Genomic DNA, 6131 nt, shown 5'->3' with positions numbered 1-6131 from the left:
CATCACTGCACTCCGCTGCATTTCCATCACAATGACAGTTTATGACTGTTCAGTAAACCATTCCGCCCGCGATTTAGGCTGGATTTTAGATTTTGGCCCCTTCTCTGATTGAGTTCGACACCCCTACTCTAGATGAAGGAACAGTCAAAGATAGCGTTTTCCTTTTTTAGCAATAAAGAACTTGTGGAAATACAGGATAGGAAATGTCTTAGTCTCTTAAAAAGTGGGAGAATGCAAAAAAACCTAAAACTCAATATAAATATAGCTTATTATTCCCCCAAGAAGTCTTGATCACCAGTGTATTCTTGCTATCCTTGTAGAATCTGTTCATCAAATTGACATTCAAATACATTGTTAGAACTATAATTTATAGACAAAGAAATTGAGTAAGAAGTCAGAATTCCCTAAAATTACTGTGGGCTGTAAATCTAAGCCTTTTGTTTTGGAATGAATAAACTCTATTCACCCAGCTTTAGCAGAATTGATGGGCTTGTTTGTCAATCGCGGTTATGTAGAAAAACTGGAATTATTTCTTCTACTTCAGCATAATGAGAAATATCATTATTTCCACCACATGCTTCTCATGTGAGCATGTCCACTAGTCCTTCACTGTCTTTGCATTTACCAGAATAATGAAGGAAGAATATATATATATATCAAGTGCTAATCAAATGCTAGGCACCAGGCTAATAGAAAGTGTCCTTTCTAGTATAAAACATTTATTTCTAAGAGGTAATTAATTAGGTAAAGAATTTGAAAAAATATTTTAGAAATTAGTTAATAAGAGAAAATAAATATTTCTTTAGTTTGGCATAGCAACCAAGGTTTGAATTACAGAGCCATCTAGGCACAGTAATTTTAGAGTGGCATAGGGGAGAAGAATAATTATCCCATAAAATAGAGATTTTTCAGTATTAACAGACCAAACAATATACAATAAAAATGTTAGTGTTCCTTCTCCTCTTAGCTTACTTTGTCATCAGGGTTATCTTCATACTATTCTGATTATGCATCAGATGAGAAATCAACTGCAATAGCCATCCTAGGCATCACATCTGCACATTGTCCAGAAAAAGATGCAAATTCTCTATCATCAACCAGTAAACAAAAGTCAGGGGTTTCTCATGATTGGACCAACTTAGATCTTAAACCCAGACAATATCCCAAATAAGCCTGGGTTACAAACTCATCTATAATCCAATCACTGTGGTGGGGTGGAGAGGACAATATTAAAATGTCAAGCACGACCCACCCCTGAAGGTAGGAGTAGATTAACCAAGTCCTGACCTCATGGCACATACAGAGTGTACACAGAGTGAGGCCATCAAATTACACAAAGAAGCAGAATTTTAGGGAAAACAAATAAGAAAAACTAACGAATAACAAAGGGCAGGTGGAAGAAAGGATTTTTCTGGAGTTGCATACAATTCTCAATCAGAAAGTATTGATGGATTTACTTTACTTTTAGTTCCAGGTAAAATAATTTAATAGGGAACATAGAAAAGATTGACATGCCATGACATTTATTTGTATATTTTGACGCCTAACATACAAGTCCCTGGTTGAGGCTGCCGCCATCCCACTGCACCTGTCTTGCACCTGTTTGTTTTACTGTTACTATAGAGTTGTCTGAGGGGAGCACCTGGACTTTAGATTATACCCACTTAGGGACACTAACCTGGTTATCCTCAACCTGTAGCTTTTATTACTGCATAATAGTTCACACAGACTACTGCTGTGGGGGAATGATCCAGAGACCTGGAAAATTAGGATATGGTTTTGGAAATTTGCCTAGGGGACTGGCAGTATCCTCCTCCCAAACATTTATTTTGATCTGGTGGCTCATTGTGAGGGGAAATATAATAGGCAGGGGGTGTTTTTGGACACCCCCACATTCTCTGGTACACATTTGAATTTCTACCAGTCACAGATCACCTCTTTTGCTTAACTTTCTCCACCTGAGAATTTTGAGTGACAGTGGAAGAAGTAGTTGGCAGTGTCTCATCTTTAGATTCCACAAAGCTCACGTATGGAAGGGGCTTCTTAGGGCCAGTCTTACTACTCAGGACGCAAGGAAGCATGATATTCACTGTGAGGCCCAGAACACCCTGTGGGAGCAGCACATGGCACCCGGCAGGGTCAACATAGTACTTAACAGGGTTCCTACTGGGAATCATCAGATCATCGACAAACTCCATGGATTTAGCCCTCTGTCCTCGGAGTCTCTCAGACTCCTTATAGCCTTTGCCCCCACTCTCCATGCTGAACCTCAACACAGCAAGGCCTCCTAGGAGTTTATAACCAGAGACCCTGCTCGGACAATGGCACACAGACCTTTTGGCAGTACAGACCTTTTCAGTTTAAAGCTATACATTACCCTTGGAGAAGCCAAATGTCTTCTGAACCATAATAGTTAATTCCTATATTTATGAGCCCTTCTGTGCTTCAAAAGCTATTATTACAAAAAAAATAATAATAAAATAAAATAAAATAAAATTTTTTTAAAGAAAACTGCTTCCTCATTTTTATCCTGTTATTCACCTCCTTCCTACCCACTATGGCAATGGTGGCTTGGGTGTAACTATTACTAGAGTAACTTCACACTGGTTACTAAACTTGTCTTGGTGACCAAAATAGTAATTTCTGTCCTGGCCTATGTAACTCAGACTTTAACATCAAAATACCCATCTTCAGCTGTTTCCTATTTGTTCAGTCCAGCTTTGAAGATGCCATCAGCAACAATCTACCTCTTCTTGAAAATTTTCACCACCATCTTGCCCCTAAGGGAGAAAATCCTTGAAAGTAAAACCATGAAAGCCAAGGTAAATGACATCTACTTCATAATGTGTGCAGTCTACACCTGGGCCTTATCTCAGCATGTATAATGCAAACTGGCCTTAGGAAGTACAAGGTGACATCAAAGAATCTGGAAAGTGTCCTCAGTACAGAGCCCTAATTTCTGCATGCCTTTTGCTGCCTAATATGAGCCCAGCCAAGTTGTATAGTCTTTTTTTGAGCCTCCATTTTCTCATTTGAAAATTGAGGCTAATAACACACTTATCTCATAGTGTAACTGAGAATTAAAATTTGTGGTATATGAATAAACCAGTGTAAAGTTACTCTAGTATTAGTCACACCAAAGCCACCACTGTCCTAGTGGGTGGGGAGGAGGTGAATAAGAGGATAAAAATGAGGGAGAAGTCTTTTTTCATGTAATTATAGCTTTTGAAACAGAGAAAAATGTAAAGTATTCCAAAAGCACTTGCTTTTATATCCAGAAGTACAATAGGTGTGAACAGCGATGCAAGAGACATAGTTTCTGTATTTACGGTCTTCCCCCCCCCCCCCCCCCGTAATTATAGCTTTTAAACTGAGAAAAATGTAAAGTATTCCAAAAGCACTTGCTTTTATGTCCAGAAGTAAATAGGTGTGAACAAGACACATAGTTCCTCTATATCACTTTAGAGATAAAACAGATGCAAAGACACATGAAAAAAGAAGCAACGTGGGAAGCAATGTCCAATAAGCAGTGGTTAGAGCAGTGGTCAGAAGCAGCTTAGAGAGGCCAGGTAGGGTTTCATGGAGGAAATGAACTCACACTATTTCGGAAAAGGTGACTAGATACAGAAGAATGCTATAGTCTTCCTTGGGGTGCCATTAGAGCTGGGTAAGGGTTGACCTGCTGCAGGCGTCTTCAAACTTTTTAAAGTGGGGGCCAGATCACGGTCCCTCAGAGAGCTGGAGGGCCGGACTATATGAACTACTAATTCCTACTGTAACACCTCGGCTGCGCTCACTGCCCAAAAAACCTGGCGGGCCGGATCAGGCTCCTCTGCGGGCCGCATGTGGCCCGAGGGCCGTAGTTTGAAGACGCCTGTAGAGGGAAGAAGAGGTGCTCTCTGGCCTTCCTCCTCTGTGTGCTCTTCCAGAAGAGCACCTGGAAGCTGAGAAAAGCATCAGGGAAACAACTGTGAATCCAAGCCTTAAGGGGCATGGCTACACAGGACCATACTGATTACACAGAGGCAGGTCAGAGCAGCCACCACTCCCAGGCTAGCTACTGCCTGACCTGGGACTTCCTCTAGGGCTGGGACTTCAAAGGACAGTTTACCATAAACACAAGCATCTGTCTTCTCTCTTCCTTCCTTCCTTCTTTCTCCCCCTCTCTCCCTCTCTCTTCTCTTCTCTTCCCTTCTCTCCCCCTCTCCCTCTCTCTTGTTCTTTGTTTTCTCCTCCTGGGAATAAAGGACTTGGCATTCTCTGCCTTTGATTTCCTTGTCAATACAATGAAGAGGTTGAATAACATTATTACTATACACATTCTCCCTCGCTTTCCTGACACATTTTAGTTATTTTCCACGTTGTTCTGACTATCTCCTCCTCAGCCTGCTGCTGGGCATTAAGGCCTGATAAGTGAAACCGAAATTGAGAAAAAAACTAAAACAAATATTGATAGAACATGCAAACTCATGCAGAGGGACTTCATGGCAACACTGAGGCAAGTCTGAGGAGCCTGTGCAGAAAAGATTCCATGTAGATAAAGTGATCTTTGTATAAATCAGGTGACTGTTTAAAGTGATATGTCACCTTAAAAGTGTACATAAGAAATAAAGCTGATATTATTAAGCTGGATGGGTCTAAGGGACTCAGGTCTTTGAATGTAGTTCTTTACTTGGTAATATCTCCATTTTCTTTCACTGCTCAAAAAAGTTCATGTCTGCCAGGTGCTTTCGCCTCCTCGAAAGAAAAGTGCTTAAATAAAATATGAGGTGCCTTTGACCTCCAAATCCAGCGAGTATGGGTTTAAACTTGGGGAACTAGAAACTCATTTATCTTGGTTCACTGCTACTTTTTAGTTACCGTATTTTCCAGCATATAAGATAACCCCCTAATTTTACAGTTAAAACATAGGTTTAGGCCTGTATTCGCTGTATAAGACTACCCCCCTCTACCGAGGCAACACCAGTTCTTTTTGTAATAGACCGCCTCTCTAACTCAGCCAATCCAAGCAGGCTTTTTATGCATGCAAATTATACTTGTTCTGTACCCGAAGCTACACTGTGTTCTAGTAAAAAGCCTGCTCAGATTGGCCAGAGTCAGAGAGGCGGTCTATTAAAAAAAGAACTGGTGTTGCCTCGGAAGTGGGTGGTAGTCTTATACAGCGAATATAGGCCTAGACCTATGTTTTAACTGTAAAAATTAGGGGGTCGTCTTATACGCCGGAAAATGCAGTAGCTGATTTGCTTGCTGCTCATTTTAATAGTGCAGATCTGAAGGTGAGGCTTATTTTACCCATAATTCAAGGTTCTGGTTTTTTTTTTTTCAGTATTAAATGACAATATTTTGAGTATCTAACAATTTCAGAGCAAAGCAGACTACAACTTATCATGCTTTCGGAGGGACTCCCCACTCTGGCCTCCCTGTTGGCATTGCTGTGCTCTATCAGAAATCATTTCCTTTCCCAGCCAGAGCCACTCCACTGTTATCAGAGATCTTGATCTTAACCAAACACCCTACAATAAACCAGACAGCCTGAGGTTTGATACCATTACCCTCTGACCTCTGAGGAACTTCCTCTGAAAGGAGCTGATTATCAGACATTAACAAAACATGGTCTTCCAGAGAGGCACAAAGCCAAAAGAATAGGAGATAGGCTTATTCTCTTTGAAAAAGCAGAACTGTTCTTAATACTGTAGTTTTGGGGAAAGAGAAAATAAATCCAAGGAGCCTTTTGAGAGTTAGGGTACTATGGATTAAATGTTAACTCAAAATATTCCAATGTCTTCCCCAAGGTCTTAAAAAGCAGGCACTGAACTATACTTCAAAACAAATATTTTGTTAAAATATTTACTAACGCTTGTTAGTAATATCAAGTTTGTATAATGTGACTAAGCGCAAAGAAATTACCCATGACATGATATATAGTCAGTTGCTTCCAGGTGAGGAAAAGACATTAAAAAATATATTTAGACTTTCCAGACTAAACACATTGCAGGACAACGTAGTGGTTAGAACATTTATTCATGTAAAATATGATTCCTCTATTGCATTTTCTAGTCAGAATGTCCAATTAAAAGATTTAAAACTTAGAAATTTAGCCCTGACTGGTTTGGCTCAGTGGATAGAGCATC

The 6131-nt window shown here is 40.1% G+C and overlaps 1 pseudogene; it reads right to left on the bottom strand.

The window, feature by feature from the left end:
- Positions 1 to 1931: 1931 nt before the first annotated feature.
- LOC118718564 lies at positions 1932 to 2773 on the bottom strand (annotated as a pseudogene).
- Positions 2774 to 6131: the final 3358 nt, after the last annotated feature.

Source organism: Pipistrellus kuhlii, unplaced genomic scaffold (assembly GCF_014108245.1).
Source record: "Pipistrellus kuhlii isolate mPipKuh1 unplaced genomic scaffold, mPipKuh1.p scaffold_m20_p_14, whole genome shotgun sequence".
NCBI classification, from domain to species: Eukaryota; Metazoa; Chordata; class Mammalia; order Chiroptera; family Vespertilionidae; genus Pipistrellus; species Pipistrellus kuhlii.
Note: the sequence above shows the minus strand (reverse complement) of the source record. Positions and strands in the feature narration are given on the sequence as shown.